This window comes from Grammomys surdaster, unplaced genomic scaffold (genome assembly GCF_004785775.1).
Source record: "Grammomys surdaster isolate TR1022 unplaced genomic scaffold, NIH_TR_1.0 126271, whole genome shotgun sequence".
Classification (NCBI taxonomy): Eukaryota; Metazoa; Chordata; class Mammalia; order Rodentia; family Muridae; genus Grammomys; species Grammomys surdaster.
The window spans coordinates 4,607,850-4,628,991 of NW_021621071.1; the positions used below are offsets into that span (position 1 = coordinate 4,607,850).

A 21,142-nucleotide genomic window follows, 5' to 3' on the forward strand; every position below is an offset into this window, starting at 1 on the left:
ATAATATATTATTATAATTATAATATAATATTTATATAATATAATATAATATATTGTATATTACATTATATATTATATTATATATTTTTTTTAATTAATAGAAACCAGCTTTTAATTTTATATAGCATATAATATATAATATATATTTTTCAGATCAGCTGAGGTACAAAGAGAAAGTGCAAGTCTTAAGGCTGGCTGTCTCAATACCCTGCAGTACTTTTAGTCTTAAGTGTTTACATTGCAGGAAGGGGCTCCAGCTATGCATAACTGGGTTCTGATTAAAATGCACAAGAAATCATGAGTTATAGCACAGATGGCTGCTTGAAAAAAAAAACTCTTAAGTAGGTATGGACTTTACAAAATGAAAACTTCTTGTTCCATAAAATATTACCACCTCGAGGAACTTACATAAGATACATTGTTTTTTTTTTTTTGTAACTGCAAAAAAAATTTTTTTTAATTAATAGAAAGCAACTTTTAACCTAGCACTTGAGATACTTTCTAAAGTCTAAGGTAAACATTTATTTTTTCCTCACATAGATGATGCAAATGAAAGGCCTGGTGCCAAGACCTTCAAACAAATCAGCAGGTTTTTTGTTTCCTTGGTTTTGCTTTTTGTTTTGTTTTGTTTTGTTTTGTTTTGTTTTTTGCATAAAGGACACAGTTACCCTTTAACGGGAAAAAATAAGCTTTTTTAAAGCTAAGGGTTAAAATATTCTAAATAATCTATAAGACACCATTTTAAGTAAATTACATAAAGTGGCCTCCTGAATAAACCTGACTTTTAATTAGGCATCATCAGATTAATCTGATAAATTTGCATGGAAGTCTTGAATTATATTAGCAGGTATTTATGGTTCAGGGGGTCGAGCTAAGGAACCACCAAAAGCCCTAAGTGCAGTACTCTTTGAAGACCTATATTAAATATAATATTTCGAATATCTTGAGTCTTGATTTTCAGCGTTTAGTCAATGGAACAAGTTCTCAAAATTTAATTTTTTAAAAAAAAATTAAAAACAAAAATAAAGGAAAGGACAACATGCTAAAGTCAGACACTAAAATCAGTCACCAGGCTTCTTCCCCACTTAGTACAACTCAAATTATGGTTTGCGCATACTACAATTAGGTATGAACTTCCTCTGCAGTTTTTTGTAGAACCAAAGAGATTGAATACCTTGATGTTCACACAAAATGCAACTATGTCATGTACAAACTCATTTTTCCTTCAGCGAAATTTCAAGTTCCACAAATAAAATTATTTTAATAGTCACATATAATATTTAGAATATCTAGAGGAATGCTTCTCAACCGTCCTAGTGCTGCAACCCCTTAATACAGTTCCTCATGTTGTGCTGACACCTCAACCATAAAATTATTTTTGTTGCTACTTCACAATTGTAATCATACTACCATTCTGAATCATAATATAAATGTCTGTGTTTTCTAATGGTCTTAGACAACTCCTGTGAAGGGTCCTTTGAGCCCCAAAGAAAGAGGTCTTGACCCACAGTGATAACCACTGGCCTAAAGGTTTATATTTTGAGGTAAAATTATAGTGAAAGCAAAGAATGAAACTGGAAAGAACCACAGGAAGAACCACAAATTCAAAAGACTGAAGAAAAGATTGGCTTAAGACCCTCAAAAATTAGACAGCGTTTCTTCACACGTGACCAACTCTGGAGGCAACAGAGAGGGTGAGGAAGAGGGTGGGATTTCACACACTGCTTCATGACTTAGACAACCTTGAACCAAATATCTTGCATTGCCTAAAAGCTGAGGTTTACTTGGGAAGCCTGGTGACTGATTTCAGTGTCTTCAGTTTTTAAGTGGGATAACTTTAAAAAAAAATCACAGAATCATGACCTTTTGTTTTATCAATGTTTGAAAAAAATAACGATGAAATCTGGTAAATGTGGCCTACGGGAAAATGTGTTCATCCTCTCTGTGAGTGGAGTAACGGGAAGTACTTGTAGGCTACCAATATTGCCTTTTTAACACCCGCCACAGTGTTACATAATAACCAAAGCATCATTTGCTGTGTTATTTATTATTTTTTATTATTTTTAAAACTATGGCTGAGTGCTCTTGGGCCATAATTAATAGCAGGCCAGAGAAGGGCCGGTCATTACTTTACAGGAAATGTGTGACCCAAAGGTTATCATATTTATTATAAAGTGTTCTACCCTCCTAAATATAGAAAATGAAAAGCGATTCCTGTTATTTGCTAGACAATTGCATATAATCATAAGGATGATACTCCGTGAGCCGTATCAATACCTCTTCCCAGAAGATAGACAGAGCTTTAGAGGTGAGCCTGGATTCCTGTCACACAGAAGAATGAGCAACTGTGTAAGTGATAAACCAGGAGAGGGACGGTGGGTACAGCTTTAAAAGCTGGCCTGACCCCAGCAGCTACATGACCCTGGACAAGCCTTTGCTCAGAAATGGCAATAGTACCATCTGTTTTTTTGTGATTCTTGTAAGGAATAGACAAAATCTGTTTAAGGTCTGAATCTCACTTGTGCCGGAAATCCAACAGATGTTGGTTCACTGAGCTGTGCCGTCAGCCCCCCGTCCACGAAAATGCTAACTAAGGTTCAGACAATGAAATCTGTAAATAGTCCTAAATATGAAAAGAAGAGAAAAACAATTTTTAAAGAAAGAAGTCTTTCTGAAAGGAAGTAACCGTGGGAACTTGAAGCTATCGCAGATGATAGTGAAATGGGTTCATTTGCTTTCATACGTTACAGGAAGAAGTTGCCTGCCCCCCCTCCATTTAGCGTTTGCAGACGATTTTGTTTTTTCCAGTTTCCGTATGACTCAACATCTACTGGAGTGTACTGACTCATCTATGGCACTCCAGATTGGATGGTGTGATGGATGAAGTGGGATTAATGTTCTTATTATCGTCGTTCTTATCATCTGGATTAGCTAAGCTTTCCAAGGGCAGGAGGTGACGCTATCTAGTTAGCATTCCGTTAGAGTATCATTTCTCTCACAAACAGTCAGCAATATTTATCCAGAGGCAATTGAGAAAGATGGTCTTTTACTTCTGCTAGACTTTCAGCCATATTCATACGCTGAGTCCACCAGCCTTAGGCGCCTAAGTTATGAATGAAGCCTGCATCCCTGGGCTCATTAGCCACTGTCCTCACTGTGCTGCCCCGAGGCAAGCACAAGGACAGATGCATTCATGAGTTTGCACATTCACACATGGAAACATGATGAATGAATTTGATGCAATTAGTGATGAAATCTACTAATGAGTTTCCAAGACTTATTATTAAAAAGAAGAGCTCATCGGTATTACAAGAGCATTTGGGAAAAGACACAATAGGAAAGAATACATATATATGTGTGTGTGTGTGTGTGTGTGTGTGTGTGTGTGTGTAATTGTCAAGGGCTAAGAATTGCTCACAAGAAGCATGAAGGAATATTTGAGAATAGAATGTTTGCTATCTTAACTGTGGTAGTACTTGGTGAATGTATGTGCGTTTTCCAAAGCCTTTGCAATTATAAACCTAATAAAGTGAATTACGTGCATAAAACTTACATATCAATAGTTAGACTTTGATTTAAAAAAAAAAACCCAGACTAATTGGAAATGGTAAAAACAAAGTAGAGGGAGACTCCAATTGTGAATAACAAATGCTATAGTCTGTCCCACAACAACGCTCCATGAAGCTAAAATGCCTAATTGTCAAAAATCTTTACAAAGAACCCACAACATTCTGTAGATGAATAAGTTCTTAGGCTCAATAGGGTCAGAGGTCAGAGTCAACTAAAATTGGTATTGATCACAAACTGTCTAAAGTTAACCCTACCACCTAAGGCAAAGGAAGAAATGGGGTCACAGAGAAAGCAAAAATGTTGTTTTAATTATGAGTTAAAATTGCTGTCCTTTTGACAAGAATCTTTCGTCACATCTTCAGGTTAACAAACAATATGAATATGTGATCAAAATTTTTCCATTAAAAAAAAAATCCCAAATATCTCCAGTTCTCAATGTCGATCTGAGTTTGTGGCAACATTTTGAATGTCAGGCTATTTCCATATGCATGCCTTTGCATATCTCCTGTATAAGGTAAATGTAATTAATATAGTATTTTATGAGGCAACATGGCCGTTCTGAGCTACAGAGCACTTTTACGTGTATTACCCCCTTCAATTGTCATCACAAGATGTGCAGCCAAAGTATTAAACCTGTTTTACAGATAGGGTAAAGGAAAAGCAATCGGCAAAGGCTGAAAGGTTTGCTCAGAGTTGCAGGGCTCGAAAATGGAATGTGAATCTTAAACTCAGGCTTTGAAACTGTTGTAAGTAACAGCTGGACTTAACTAGCAGTATCTATTAAAGCACTTAATTCCTACAACACGCCATGAGGTGAGTATTATTACTATTCTCCTTTAACAGGTCAGGAAACAGAGATGAAGTCATTTACCCAAGGTCACACAGCTAGAAAATAAAATTAGGAACCCAGAATGTCAGTTTAGGCAATTAGGAGATTCCCTACATCAGGGTATCTCCTGTTAAAACTGAAATCTATATACACCACTGTTGTGGACAGCCACGGCCTTGTATTTTGATTCCCCTTTCCTATGAAGGGCTGCAGAAGAGGAGCGAGTCATTACACAGGTGAATTCTAGTGAACCTTCTGCACATTTTAATTTGTAAAATAAAGGCTGGAGCCAGTGATTGGGAAGAAGAAGGGGAGGTGGAGAAATAAAGATTGGTGGGAGAGAGCAGAGGGAGGAGGAGAAGGAGAGAGGAGAGAGAAGATGACGGAGGACGATGGAAGAGGATGACTGGGAAGTCAGAGGTAGAAGGACAAAAACAGAGTCTGGAAGACCCTTAAGAGTAGTGAAGTAGTGAATCTGCCCAATCTAGGCTTGCAGAATATAACCATAATTACTGAGTTGTGTTTTCATTGACTGGTCCTATTTGGGTTGCAGATTTACAGAAACACACCACCTCATCTATTCTAATGTAGCCATTGTGCAAACAAGAATATTTAAAAATGTACTGTGTTTTTCGGTGTCTTTCTAACTGCACTTCAGATTTGGTAGTAAAAATGCACCATTCTTTATCTTTGCTCACGAGTCTCTGCCTGGGTGCCAGGATGCCCAACTATGCTAAGAAGCAATCAACCTCCCACGTCTCCCTACCTTCCCTCTATATTCTTCTTGCAACCCTTAAGCAACTTTAATGAACTTCATTTTATATTTCTTTGTGACTCTATCCTGGCCACAGAGAGATAACTGGAAGGTGGGGAGCGGGAACCCCTCGTGTGATTGATCCCATCACAAATTCTAGACCTCCTGCGTCAACCAAAGCATTAAACTGACTTAATAATCCTTGTCGGAAGCCCAACACCTGCTCCCATTTCTCTGTGGCTGCCATCTCAAAGCCTCCGTATTTTTGTCAGGTACTTAATCATAACTCTCAGCAGATGAACTTTTCTTGCATTTGACTGAGGAATGTGAACCATTAGAAGAAAAAAGGAACCCTTTAGGTGTCGCTGAGCACTGTAATGTACCTGCCACCACGTCCTCTTGAAGCAGCACTGTGGTCTGCCTTTGTGTTTGCAGTGTATTCCTCCAATAGTTCTATTTCCTTCCTCTCATCTCCTTTCACTGTCCATTGCCAGTGATCCTTCTAGTTGCCCTAAAAATTCCCCCTCGGTGGTGTTTGTATGAGCACATGCTAAAATCTTTTGTCAGTTTCAAAAAATAACCCCCTTAACTTAAGTTTGACTATCTCCACTTTTTGAAATATATTCTGACACACTAGAGGACCACTGTCTCTACTTCTTTTCAACGGAAGCATTTATCGTCTACCAAAACAAGAGAGAGGCATTTGCAGAAAACTTGCACAATTATGCTCAGTGGAGTAGTTGTCTGGAACTAAAGATAAAGGAATGGGCATAGGGAACTTTGGGGTGACGGAAATTGCCTCCATCTTAATTATACTGGTGATTTCCTATCTGTCAAAACCCACTGAATTGAACATTTTAAAAGAGCACCAATTACTGCACATAAATTACACCTTAATAAAGTTGATTAAAAAATAAACTCAATACGACAAGAGTTCTAACATTTTTAAAAGAACAAAGAAGGTAAGTAAAAGAAAGCATGCCAGGATTATTAACAGGTGAAATAGGATTAATTACACATCTAGACACTGAAGTGAAATGTGAGTTTCTCCTCAACCAAGTCAGAAAGGGAATAATATCAGATTAGAAAGAAAAGATTGGTACAGTAGTTCAATAAAGAATGTATCACTTCATCTTTAAAAATGAGATTGTAGGTAATGGACATCTGCAAAGAATGCAGAAATAGTATTTAATTAGCCATTTCATATATCATCTTCTATTTTAAAATGAGTATGTAATGATTATTACTCGGTGGAAGCATATCTATAGCCACTACTACACAGTAGATTGGGCTTTCTACTTTCTGACAAAATAACACACAGGCATAGATAAGGTCTGAAGAAAAATGGCCTTCCATGTGCCAGGTACTTTATCTCTGTAATCTCATTTTGTCTAACATGCATAATAAAAGCTTCTTAGACAAAATGAGATTACTTGTTTAAAGTGGTTACTTAACACAGCTAATACATAGCGGAACCAGAGTGAGCTCCAGGATCTGTCAGTCTTTAACATCTATCCTCTCTGCTGCTGATCTAAAGAAGCGGGTTGTCCAAAAGCCCATTCAATCATTTTTGACAGATGTCAATTATCTGAAGAAGTCATTGACAAATGCTGGGTCACAGGCAAGCTGTACTTACAACCTCCTGTTGTGTGAATGGAGTACCAATAGTCTGGAAGACTACAGTGGAAATAAAACTACTTTTGTCTCATGCTAGTCAGTACTGCCATGCTTTGTGAAGCCAACTTGGATGGTTTCCTGGTCCTCCCTCTATAATGGCCCAGATCAGGAGAAAGACGACAAGAAGGCATCAGTGTAATTTCTATTCTCTGGCCCTAACTGGTTGAATCCCAAATGCTACTCACAGGCTTATATGGAGGAGAAATGGATGACAGAGTTCCTTAACCAAAAATACCAACTTTTAAAGAAAACTGCATTTTATAGATGTACAGAATATGTGTTACTGCAAAATGCACTCTCAAAAGCTCAATTAATTCTTTGTTGCATGTAATTGCTTAGTGTTATCTATTTAGACAATGGAAAGATTTCAATTTTACCTTTAGCTAAGCCAATTTAGAACTGTTCTCTGACAGCGATGAGCAACCAGCTCGGCTATTCTCTGCATGACCTCAAACTTGTAGATATCATATCAGCTTAAAACAAAATGAGAGTGTTACTTGGGTTTTCTCATTTTCTCACATACATATATTTCCTGAATGCTAACATCTATACCTTCAAACTACATTCTGAACTCCACTACTTCTCCGCACCCCGCTGTCTACACTTTGCAGTAATTTCTTAACTCGTCTCTCTGCCTTCACCCTTGCCTTCACACTAGATTATTATGAGTCTGAAACGAAAGACCTTTCTGAAATAAAAATCTGAACCATTTCAAGCCTTCTCATAGGACTCAAATTAAAAACAGACGACCTCAGAATCTCCATTAATGCCTCTTACACATATATGCATACACATATGTGCATGTACCTCTGAATGAGTCGTTTCCCATCCTCCTCCTTGTCACATGGTACTTCTGGCAGTCCCCGTAATACTACACATTCCTGCTTGGACACCTCGGTACTAGCTGTTCCCTCTACCTGGGAACTGCATGCTCAACATATCCCATGACTCACTGACTCCACTCCAGTTTGGCTCGAACGATAATTTTGAGAAAGTGCTTGCAATGTGTGAAGCCTAAGTACGAACAACATTGCATGACTAAGGGAGAAAAATGACTTGAAACAGACACAAGAACAAATGTATTTCTTTCTGGAAGTACACAACTGAAGTATCTACATACGCATCTGCAGCCTCTAATACTGTTGTCAAGTCATTCAGTGTAATGTCAAAATAAACAATAAATTAAACCAAACCCTATGTAATTGAGTAGTGGGAAGTGTATGTCGTAAAATGATTCCTGCCCTCCTCAACTCAATATTGTTTATATTATGGAAGTTTTCAAAAATCACTTAATAGCCTTTGATATGCATAGAGATTACATTTGGTCTGTAATTACTTTTTGACGTGGAATCAAAAACTGATGGGGAAATTAATGAATATTCTTATTTAGCTTGTTACTACAAATATGAAAAGCATTCACCAGAAAGGAGTCCAAATCTTTGCTTCCCCCCATAAAATATTAGAGTAAGTTTTCTAATTTTAAATTAAAAAGAAAACTAAAAATATTTCAGCCGCACTCCCACCAGCAGAACACATGTTCATCCATGACGCAACAGGGGGATAAAAGTGGAAGGTAGAATGATTAAAGGTATGTGAAACTGTGGCTGTAGATTGTGTCTGGATGGCTCTAGTTATAAACCTCGCAAGGTAAGGTGTGAGCTAAATGAGTTAAATGGCAGTAATGCCAAAGACAGATGAAGGTGGACCACAAAAAGAGAAATACCGCAGTCTCCTAAGATTTAGGTTGGCAGTGAAGATGACAGGTTAGACAGCCACGGATGAAGAAGAGAAAAGACTGTTAGACACGGAGTAAGTGAAATCAACAAAATTACTTGCACAAACAATCTACTTTTGTCTGATTATACCTACTTATTTAGCTAAATCTTTCATCTTGAGCAGTAACTGTTAAGGCTTCTTTTTTTTAAGCCTGCTTTGGAAATGCCTTGTTCCTCTATATTACACAGAGAGAAAAATGTACTTTCTCTAGTTGCCGGTACTCCCTGATACAACTGCCATCACACAAATTACAGTGACTCCCACTGAATATGTTAGGGACTATTACTGAGTAGGTAAGTAGTTCTTGTAGCCAGAGTTCTTCGGGATTCGTAATCAGCCCTGGGTGCTCAGTTGTTGGAGTTGTCCTTAATGCTGATTGATGGCTGTATGCTTCATTTGTGAAAATCAATTCATGAACAGTAACAATGTTCTGTCTTCACCTAGGTTTGTTATTCATTACTACCAAGCCCAGAGGCCTCCAGGGACAGTCAGTCACTCATTCTTGAGGAAAGATAAATAGTTGAAGTGATTTAACCTAATTTATAGACCAGCATTTATTTTTATTTTTCTACCGAGCGTATGACATACCCTCTTCTTTGTCATAGCCATGTGGTTGATGTTGCTAAGATATTGATAATATTCAGGAGTGTGTGGGTAAGTCTGTGTGTATGGACACTAGATAATCTAATATTGCAACCATCCCCCAGAATAAAGAGCTTTTATAGTTGCTGGAATTTACTTGGTTGTAGAAGTCTTTTTTTGGTTTTTTGGGGTTTTTTTTGAAGGAGGGGAAAGTACTTGAACTAAAAAGCCAATCCACCCCACTTCTCTCTCCTTCCCTCCTTCCCTCCTTCCCTCCATCCTTCTCTCTTTCTTTCTCTCCAAATAGTTATCTAAACACAAGATGAAAGACAAATGGAACAATACGACTGACTGATTTATGCTTACCGTCTTCAGTCTCATACAATCTATTCAGGAAAAACAAATACCTCCCTAAAGAGATGAGTGTGCTGTTGATGGCTTATTATATAAAAGACTGGGAAAATGGACTCTACCAACCAGCTTTTACCTCACCTCCTGTCTACTTGTGTAGGCTCTGACTCAATGATGCTGTGAGTCAAGCTGACAGAAAGAGTAAACGGGAGTAATTCTCTCAGAAGCACCTGACTACGAAAAGCTTGTTACTAAGATTCCTCTTTTTCCTCTCTTGATTAGAAATCCACACCTCACCAATGTCTGAGAAACTCTCATTTGACTCTGTCATCTCTAGATGATGAATAAGTTTAACTGTATATGTTTCTCCTTGATTCATAAATGACCTATCATGGAAAAGGCCTGTGAGTTCATAGAAATTCAAGCAGAGTTTCTGAGAATCATGATCTATCAAGATCAGTGCGACCCACAAACCCCCGTAGTTTGTGTCCAAACCTCTGGATCACTGGTCACTGTAATGTCAAAATATTGGCAACGTCTCTATCTCCAGCTTTCTCAGATAATGATGGCCTCTTCTTTTCCCACTTAGATCAAAGTAAACAATGAATCTTGTAAGTTTACAATATAGAAGAGTAAAATTCAAGTAAAATATGAAGTATGAAGTGCTGTTGATATTCCTATTATCCATAAAAGGTGCCTATATTTTCTATAAAAGTATAAAATTACATATATATATGTATATATATACATATATATGTATATATGTATATATATACATATATATATATAACAAAAAAGAAAACCTTCTGCTAGTAAGCAACTTGAGTAAACTAAAATAGCTAATTGACTGTATAGAATTATCAACCCTTTACTTTATCATCCTATGTGAGACAGTATTCCATTCTCCACCTTTATAACAGTAACAACATAGATTTGCTTTCTTCAACCATTGCACACACTTAGTGTTCAGTAAAGACCTGATGCTGACATTGTGTTTTTAAAACTATCCCTAACAAAGACTGTTGTTAATTACTAGCCAAAGCCCATTCCCCTGCCACCACCACCCTCCACACACATTTAACTTGACTGTGATCTTATGAAATAAAGATTATATTTACCAACATCTCCTGCAGCTAAGTAGAGCATGTTTGAAAGTTATAGCAAATGGAAAGCTAAATGAATTCTTTGTATGTGGCATCCAAAACATGCCCTTCAAAGCAGAAAGCAGTATTATAGAACATCATCTCCCCTAAAAAGCATGGAACAAAAGGCTTCTACCCATGTTTCACATCCAAAGGCATACCTAAAGAGCATCAGTGCTCTCTAGAACTCTGCCTGTATAGGAATGTACAGATGCACTAATCTGTGGTAGAATCCCAAGTGTGAATTCAAAAGACAACAACAGTCCTCAGTGATACTAAAACGCAATATAATTTAAGGACCACTGCCTGATTCATTCACTGGTCTAGAATAGAAAGGACAGTCAACATTAAGTACCACAACTGGGAACACTGCAAAGGGAACAACCCTCAGTCTATTTCCAAAACACTAAAGGAATCTTTGACCATAGAGCACAGAGAACTTATTTTTGGCTAGACATGAGAAGAGTATGAAAACATTCTTGTTTTTTTTTTTCTTCCTCCATGTAGAGCTATTTTTTCATTTTGAGTGATTATCACAGATATATATTGTCTCTTATTCTGTTTCCCATTTTTACCCTGGATAGACTCTGGATCATTCCTAATTACACATGTACCCAGAGTTATCTGCAGAAGCAAGGAGGCCTCAGTAAATAGTGTGACCTTGCTGAGTCCTCTGGAGTTTCTTGGATATCTCCGGATTGATGTCACACCTCCAGATGGAGCAATCTTTACACCATCATTGTTCAGACATCAGAGACCAAAGTCAATCCTCTGAGCAGTGGTTCTCTACTGAGACGCTTCTCCTCTGGGATAATTCTGTAGGTATACATCTGGCAATATCTGGAGATGTTTTCATCTGTCACAGCTGTGTATGCTATATTGGTGGTAAATAACCTGTAACATACAAGACAGGCTCCCAATAAAAGCATTATCAAGCACAAAATGAGACCAATATAGAAACAGAGTCATTTGCTTCCTAAGAGTACTCAGGAAGACCTAGGTATTGATATTTCCCTAAACACACATTCCCTAAGAAGCATCTCATGCCTAGCAGAAAATAAGCTCTCTGAAGAGAGAGTCCCTGTTTCTCAATTCTATCCCCATACCTACCCTTAAACACTCAGCCTTCAAAATGTTAGCCAACACAGTGAAGCACCAGGAACACAACTCTGAAGTCAGGTACATTGTAACCCAGCCAGTGATCCAGCATCTACAGCAGGCAAGCTAGGCCACATTGCCTTGTCTGCACACTATAGAAAATAGGGCCCAATAGAAGAGTCTTTATGCAGCTATGAAAATTAACATAGATAACGCATGAAAGGTCTTGGGACAACCTGATACCCAATAAGTGATTAATAAGATAATGCTATTTTAAAATAAAATAATAAAGTAATTTAACGAATGATTTTTTTTTACAGCATTCACATAACATCGAAGATCTCTTCTTTTCCACATTTTCATTTGTATGCCTTTTCGTTCACCTCACTTTTAATCACCATCTGGCAGCTGGTAGGGTGTTACATTTTTAATCTATAGACAAAGATAACAGTCCGAGATACCTTTATGTTGCTGGCTTAATCTCCATTGTTCTTCAGACGACTCATCTGTCCAGAGTATTTTTCCCTCGGAGAATTTTTTCCATAAGGCATACAAATATCCTGTCTTTTCAAATAAAACAGAACCTTCCTCTAATAATGACGTTATTAGTTTGCACAATGTTGGCAATCTCAAGAAAAATAAATGCTACAATTTTTTTGTAACACTCTGCACAGTGGCACTGTGCGTCGACGGTTAGATAAAATGCCAGTATCTCCTGTCTTCTCACCCTAAGTGACGCCGCCTTACTTCTTGCAAGCTGGCTCTTTAAAGCTGCTTTCACAAATGTTCCCATTTTAAGCATCTATACCCATTCTCCTTTAGCTATCCTTCAGCCCGGCCTGCCTACCAGCAACACAGGAATTGGCTACTCATATCTGTGTGCTGCCAAGCACTGAGAGTCCTCATGTGACTGGAACTGTGATGGCACTTCGCTTTCATTGTCCCTTTAAAGCTGTTTGCAATAGACATTGTTATCTGTTATCCCCATTTCATACAAGAGGCCGTGGTTCCAGTCGAGAGACTTGCCTTGAGTAAGAGATAGAATCCAAACCCCAAGCCCAGTGTGCAGAATAGCCATACCATTTCCACTAATGTTCCCTTCCCAGTCTGTATGTGATACCACTATTGGTGTCAAAACAGTGCTGAATACCATCCTTACACACTCAGCCGATCTTGTACACTCGGCAGTTCCACTCCATCATGTGCACATTGTGTACTTCATCATGTGTTCTTCTCTAGGGGACAGTAAAGAAGTAAAAGGATTCTCTCCACCGTAAGCTCCTCTTAGAATCCCACTGAGGCTGTTCTGATGGGATTTCTCATTGTGTAGGAAGAGAGAAGATCAGAGCTCTCATTCAGACAATGGGAGTGGGTTTCATTTGATTATTCTCCCTTATCTGAAGCACCGAGAGACACTTCTGCATTAATTCTGAGCGTGTGTAGAGATAACCTAACTTTCAGCCTGACTTCCCATTTTTAAAAAAAAAACTTACATTTCATCAGAGAGATGCATAGAATAAATTTGCTATATGAAAATAAGAAAGATCTCCTTACTTCTTCATTTTCTCTCACTGGTTTGACAAGATTGTAGGGCGTTAAGTTGCAGAAGTAAAAGCACATGAAATGGTTCTTTCTGCCCATGCTTCCTCCTAGACAGGGAGCTCCGCTGAGGACAGTATCGGAGGATGGGAAAGGGGAAGCTTTAAGGAGTCAGAGCAAAGTGCTGATAACAACCATTGGTCATCAAGCAACCAGGAACTGGAAATGTTCTTTGATTCATTCATATCAAAGCACTCACAAAGACCTATTGATTTCCTTCAAAATACAAAATATTTTGAATATTTACTGACTGAATGCTGTGGGCAAAGAATTATACTATCCACCACAGTGTCATGATGTGTGTGTGTGTGTGTGTGTGTGTGTGTGTGTGTGTGTGTGTATGTGTGTGTGTAAAATTCCATGAGCTATATAAATGCATATACTGCATATATATTTACAATTACATGCCTAGTGTAAAACCTCTGAGTGTGTTTTTAACTAAAGATAATTGTCCTCCTCAAAGGTCTTACAGTTTCATAACTGAGAAGAGATGTGCACGATACAATATGAACTCATGAGGTGAACACAGTGGACGACCTACCTCAAAGCACAAAGGTTTCATGGAGAAAATGAAACCTAAAATTGCCTGGAAGAATAGTATGTTCTGGTAGTAGGATATTTCATCCTTTTACTACAAATAGTCTTTAAGTTTTAAATCCAGTCATCTAATCATGGCATTCATGAAAGTTATATGTGAGAGAGGCAAAGGGGCAGTTAGGGAGTTGCCATTACCGAGTTGAAACTTCCGCTCTGGATGCTCAGCTATGACCCTCTGATGAGCTTCAAAGACCTCAGTATTCTCTTTCCAAATCCTAAGGAACCTTTCTTTGGGATAAGCAAACCTCACTTTGGTCATCTCATTTCCTCTAAGGATCCATCTTTCTTTTTCTGATATGTATTTATCTTCTAAGCTCTCTTTATTGAATCTATCTAATATCTTGCAATTCCCCACCCGGCATCTCCTTCTGGTTCCCATGAACAGTTGGGCACATAGGTGCCTGGACATGAGTACGAGCTGTGTCACTACTGAGCTACAGAACCTTAGCAAAGACAGTTATATTTCTCTCAATTTCCTACCATTTGAAATCCAGGTATAGCAATTACTTTTCTCATCATTGCTATGACAAAATTTGAGACGGATGAACTTAGAGGACAGGTTATTTATTCAGGCTCATAGCTTCAGAAGATTTAGTTCACAGTTACTTGATCCCATACACCTAGGTAGAACGTCATGGTGGTTGGAATGTGGAGAGCAGGGTGTCCTTCATTTTATTTCAGAAAGAAGCAGAGGAAAGAAAATACAGGAAGGTACCTGATCAGCACATGGCCCCCAGGAACACGTCTCAATGACATACTTCTTCCAAATGAGCCCTGTCACCTACTTCACACTTGCCTATCATATTATGAGCCTATTAAAGTATTAATCCATTCATTATGTCAAAAGACTCACGATCTATTTGGACCTGTAAATCCAGAGTCACAATAGGTGTGCATTGCTTCTCATCTCTTAAGTGGTTATGAAACTAATAAAGTTAATAAGATTAACCATCTCGTGGATTAATGATTAGTTGATTCCCCAAACTGTCAAATTAAGTATTAAACAAAAATATACATGGAATGACATTTTGCCGCTAGTAAATGATAAATAAACTATACCTGTATGTGTTAAAATACGTTGTTCTGTAAGACACGTTTTCTTTTTCCTTAATCATGTCCTGTCATTTTTCAGCCAAGAACCTATCTCTCCTGAGGTCTGTCTGCTCTGTTGGGTGCTAATAAAAACCAAGTATCAACGTGAAAAGATTGCATGCTAAGAACCTCAGAGGGTGTGCCTAAGAAGACTTTAATTGGTATCTGCTCTCTGGATCCTCAAAGGAATCCTTCCTAAGACTCAACAGTTTAATTCTTCATTTGGGTGAGCTTCTCCCAATTCGACCATTGAGTTTCTCATCTGCTTAATTTCACTTGAGTTGCCTTCAAATATTTGCAACAAATTACATAATGTATGGATCATACTACTCTAAAGAAAACCCAAGGTTCTTCTCTTCCCTCAAAACCCCACCTCTCAACAAAGAAATCTCTTTAAGTACCTTCTACTCACCCCTTTCCTCCCACCTCTGAAACCAATACTATCAGAACTATTATCCATCCTCTTGTGGCTACTCTCTCCTGTTCTGCTTGGATATCTTCCTTCTCACTGATTTATCCCACCTTTAGGCAACAGTGCATTGTACCTTTATGTTCCGATGGATCAAGCTGAACATTCAGGGGAAGAGGGAAATGTTAAAAGTACTAACAGTACTGTCTGTGCTCAATCACTGCCACCTACCAATGTTTCCTGACTCTTTATCAGACCAGATGGCTGTAGCTCTTGAAATTCGGCCTTGTACCTTTCAGTGTGTAGTATCGTGATTATCTGCAGTAGGCTAATAAGCCTCTTATTAAAGAAGGCTGTGTGCTACCCACCGAAGACAGTAGATAGTAGACAATCAGAAACGATCTCAGTCCTACATCTGTGCAAACTTCTCAGGTATTGGTGCAGACTGCTGTTTTCTCTTTGATCTTCTTAATTATGACAGGTTTTTTTTAATATAGCTCTTCGATATTAAACATAGCAGCACTGTATGCCTTCGAAGTAAATAAAAAGAGGTTTCATGGTTTTAAGAGACATACCAAAGCAATCTTCACTGCCATGTGAAAATTGCATACAGATAGTGTTTGGTTTCCTACATTCACCATTTCCTCCCCCAAATTAAGCCTAATCAAGAAACAGCAGCACGGAACAGATCTCTTGAGGTTTCTTCCACCATCTGGTTTGATAAGGAAGGAGAACGTTAGTAGGTGGCAGTGGCTAAGTACGAACAGTACTATTAGTACTTTTGATATCTCCTCCTTCCTCTCTAAATATTAAGCATGAGCCACCGGAGTGCAAAGGCCTTCCAGGATTCTTCAGAAGCTAGTATTTCAGTTTCTTAGTTGTAAGTCCAGTTCCCAGAAACATGAATGTATCTCAACGGTATATTGTGGTATTTCTGAATTTTAACAAAATTCGTCTAAGAACCATTTAGGCTTGAGGGACAACAACCTGAAAGTGTGATTGCTTTTCTCGTCCTTTGTAACATTATCACAGTCATTATGACAGCTAATTGTGGTTGTCAACTTGACACACCTGGGAGGAGGGAACCACTGTTGAAGAATGACCCCGATCAGGTTTTTCTGTGGGCGTATCTATTGGGCGTATTGCTGGTGGGTGATTGATGTGGGAGATGTGGTACAATCCCTGGGCAGGTGGTGCCTAGGAGTATAAGACCAATAGTGAATGTGAGCTTCAGAGTAAGCCAGTAGGCAGCATTCCTCTCCGGCTTCTATTTTACGCTCCTGCCTTGATTTCTCATGGCTTCCCTTAACGTTAGACCTGTAAGCCAAATGAACACTTTCGTCCTTAGGTTGGTTTTGGTCAGGCTTTTACCATAGCAATAGAAAGTAAGCCAGAACATTGCCCAGAGACGATTGTTCTAAGAAGCAGAGTTTTGGCTCTTGTTCGTACCAGCAAAGATCTAGACGACTTATTCTTTATCTGTATATGTAGCCACTTAAATCTTTGAAAAATTGAGCAAGTTTTCCCTAACCAAACAAAAAAACTGATTATAATCAACAAATAACAACAACAACAACAAAATAAAATGAGTGAGACTCTTTGGGCAATAGTGATAAAACTTTGATTATGCTCAAACCTCTAAAGAAAGCCCCCAGTGTGATATGAAGCCTACCCAAGTTCAGACCCTGTATTGTCTCCCTCAACTAAAGGATAAAATCAAAGTTCCTTAGCAAAACGTATAAATCCTTCATGATCTGGCTCCTAAATAAATGAATAAATGTTCAATCTCATTTCTCAACCTATCCTTCCTCAGTACAGTACAACACTATCTCTCTCAGATCATAAAGGCTTGGCCAAAACAATCCTTCAAAGTAAATCCCCTATGTAGCTAGCAAAAAGAATAACTCAAAAATAACAGTAAGTCAATCACAGTGGAACTAAGTAGCAAAGAGTGGGGGGAGAATTTGTATCATTAAATTATATAAAATTAATGTAGTCTCAGCTTGCCAGGACCTGATTTAGGAGGCAACAAAGTGGAGTCATTCGAGATCTTTCCAGGGAAACTAAAGGAAGAAAGAAGCAGCCAGAACCCTGTCCCATCTCTCTACAGAGATAGAAATATACCACACTGAGCACCAGACAGCCTTTCACACACATTATCAAGTATGACTCTGCTGCAACAGTGAACGCTGCATACCACCCAGAGTGTCCGTGCAGAGGGTTAGTGTGCCTTTTTACTTGGCTGTCCCTTGGCTTCTACTTAATACATAGATTCTTAAACCTCAGGGCATTTGATAAATAGTGGATTGTATAACAAAAACCCATTAACATCTATCACTGAATCCATCAGCCCAAGCCAGTCACCAGGGAATAGAGATTTGCTGAGACACACTCCATTACACTACGATCCACTGGAAACCTTGGGGCTGGAGTGTCTAAAACCTCTCCATTAACTAGATTTGGCCGGTATGGTCTTCCTCCTCTGTTATTAACACAATCTTCCAGCCTACCGCTCTGCCTGCCATGTAAATAAATACACCTGGTTTTTCAACGGTATTCATTCTTCAAGCAAGTTTCTGATCGACTTCGTATTTCTTCTCTTCAGATTTAATGGAAATTTTGCAAAACAAATTTTAATTGTCTTTTTGAAGTTAGCGTAGACAACGTATTTCACTGTGGTATCTATGTGGACTTTGTTCCTACCAGGTTCCTTAGCCCTCTCTCCTCCTTATTCCCCTTAACTCCTCTTGCTTGTGCCCTTCCTCCACACATTTGCCACATATGCCCTTATGCCACATACATTTTTTAATCTTCTCCATCTTTATCTCATCCTTACTTTAAGTGTCTTCTCCCTTTGTCGTGGTTCCCTTTCTGATTTTGTAATACACACACACACAATACACACATACACACACTATAGAATACTTATTTGAGAGAAAACATTTTGACTGTCTTTCTCAGCCTGGTTTAAGATGCATAACCCACTAACTTCCAATTTTATGCACTATCATGCAAATGTCAAGATTTCATTTTTTTATATCTAAATAAAATTCCATTATGTATATTTTTTATCCATTCATATACTGGTAACCACCTAGGCTTGTTCCTTTTCCTATGTATGGTGACTAGTGTAGCAATATTCATGAATATGCATGCATTTCATGTGATAAGACCTGGAATCTTTCAGGTGCATCTCCAGGAGGAATTGTACAGCTGGGTCATATGGTACTGCTATTTTTAGTTTCGTGAGGAACCGCCATACTGATGTCCAGAGTGCATTTCCACCACCTGTGAATAGTGTACCCCTTTGCTGATATTTGTTGTTTGTTTTCTTGGTGACAGTGATTTTCACTGGAGTGAAATGGAATTTCCAAGCAGTTCTACGTGCATGTGTATGTATTGCATCTATTTTTTTTTACTATAGATTTATCCCTTAATAAAAGCTACTGGCTCTGCTTCAATTACACTAATGAAATGTTTAGAAGTTCATCAGTACTATATATTTATATTTCTTAAGGGTTTAAATTCGTAAACTAGCTATATAACCTGCTCATACTGCTGCAGACCTGACTGGGTTACACAAACCTGAATGAGCAATCTCTCTCATCTAGAAGAAGTGGTCTCTATGTCATAGTCCCAAGACAGACATGCATGTGACTTCATGTCGCCCAGTTAGTCCAAGCTCACCCAGTTACCTCCCAGCCTCACTAGTTGACTAACTATACTTTGACTTTGCTTTCCTAGTAAAGAAAATCATGATTGCTGGCTTTCTGGCTATCATGATCCACCTGATTCCTTTTGCCTCATACCAGTTTCTCCAGAACCAAGAGTCAGAAATTGATCCTTTTCCTCTTCTGCATCTCAACCACGTGTTTAGTTGACATTTCCCTGCAGAGGTACCTGTAGGCGACACAACTGTCTTTCATCATTTACTCTTTAAATTTCAATATTTATAAGAATTACTCCTTGGGAGTTTTCAGGTCCTACATATTAACAACCTAATAAAAACGTTTTGGAAGTCCTTGACATTGGTACATCTCTCAAGAAATCCATTATTTAGACGTCTAGTAGAATTCTACCATGCACATACCATTTTGTACATAAAATTGGAACTGCTAATCCTACATAGGCCAGTAAACATACCTTCTAGAGAAGCAGTACAGGCAGCAAGATAAAGTGATGGACAGCAGAACAATGCCTATAAGACATGAGTAAACAAAGCATTCTAAGAGTACCTAGGAAGCAGAGGATTAACTCTCCTGGTTTAGGCAGGAGGCATTGCCTTTGATTCCTAAATAGGTTATAGTTCAACTCTATGTTACCATTCCTTTTCCTTTCTCTATGGGCCATTTTTACATTTGTAATCTAATTGAACCAGAATGTCTAATGACAACAGAACTCCCAGCATTATCATACTTTAAATCAAATATTTTATGATTAGGCTACACATAATATGTATTCCAATTTTGTTTTCACCAGAAAACTACACAGAATGGCAACCTCACATTTGAAGTGTACAGATAGAATCCTATCAGTAGAGAGTGAGCATCATAAAGATATATTATTTGACTATGCATATCCACTCACAGATGTATACATGTGTACAAACATATATATACCTTCTGTTGTTGTCAGTCTAAACAAAAAAAAATAAACTTCATATTCTCAGCAACTTTAATACATTGTGGCCCAACACCACTTTGTTAGAAAATTTCTTTTCTATAGAAGATATCAATGGTCCTGTTTGCTATAGGGGAGCATCTGCAGTTGGTTATCTGATGGAGGCAAAGGTAAGTAATATAATCGCCATGAGTTTTAGAATTGATAAGCATCCCTTAATTGACACAGCAATATGCAAAACACAGAGATTTGGAGCATATAAACCAAAGATGCAAGGGAACCTGTCCCCAGAAAGAGACAAAAATAGCAGGTCAGACTGTGCAGGCTTGTAATGCCAGCACTCAGGAATACAGTATAGAGAGTTGAAGGACAAATTCAGATGTATAACAGGTTCAAGGCCAAAACAAGAGAGAAAGAGACAGACAGACAGACAGACAGACACACAGGCACACAGACACACAGACACACGACAGACACACAGACAGACACACAGAGGGACACACAACAAGGGAGTATTTTCCAATCTATTTATGATACATTTTCCTTCTTAATCTTATTTTGTTGCTTGCTGATCACACACACACACACACACACACACACATACACACACACTCACACATAATACCTCTACACAATTGTTAGGTTTGTTAATTTGTTTCTTTTTGTTTCATTTTTGTTGTTTTTTGGTTGGTTGGTTGGTTGGTTGGTTGGTTGGTTGGTTGGTTGGTGAGTGGGTGGGTGGGTTTATTGGTTGATAAGTTTGGATTTTGGTGTTTTTGAGACAGGGTTTCTTTGTGTAGCCCTGGCTATCCTGGAACTTACTCTATAGACCAGACAGTCTTTGAACTCAGAGATCCACTGAGTGTCTCTGCCTCCAGAACGCTAAGATTAAAGGTCTGAGCCACCAATCCCATCTATACAATCATTTTAATAGAATAAATACTTTAGCGTATAGATCATGTTTGTAAAAGGTTAGTTTAGAAAATAAAATCTCTCACTGGTTGCAGTAATGATCTTCCTCAAGGGAAGAGCATGCTGATTGCTTC

At 38.3% G+C, this 21,142-nt stretch overlaps 1 protein-coding gene across 1 annotated transcript in view; it reads right to left on the reverse strand.

The window, feature by feature from the left end:
- Positions 1 to 21,142, reverse strand: part of Trhde (thyrotropin releasing hormone degrading enzyme) — a 371,444-nt gene that overhangs the window by 328,463 nt on the left and 21,839 nt on the right. The window lies entirely within an intron of this gene.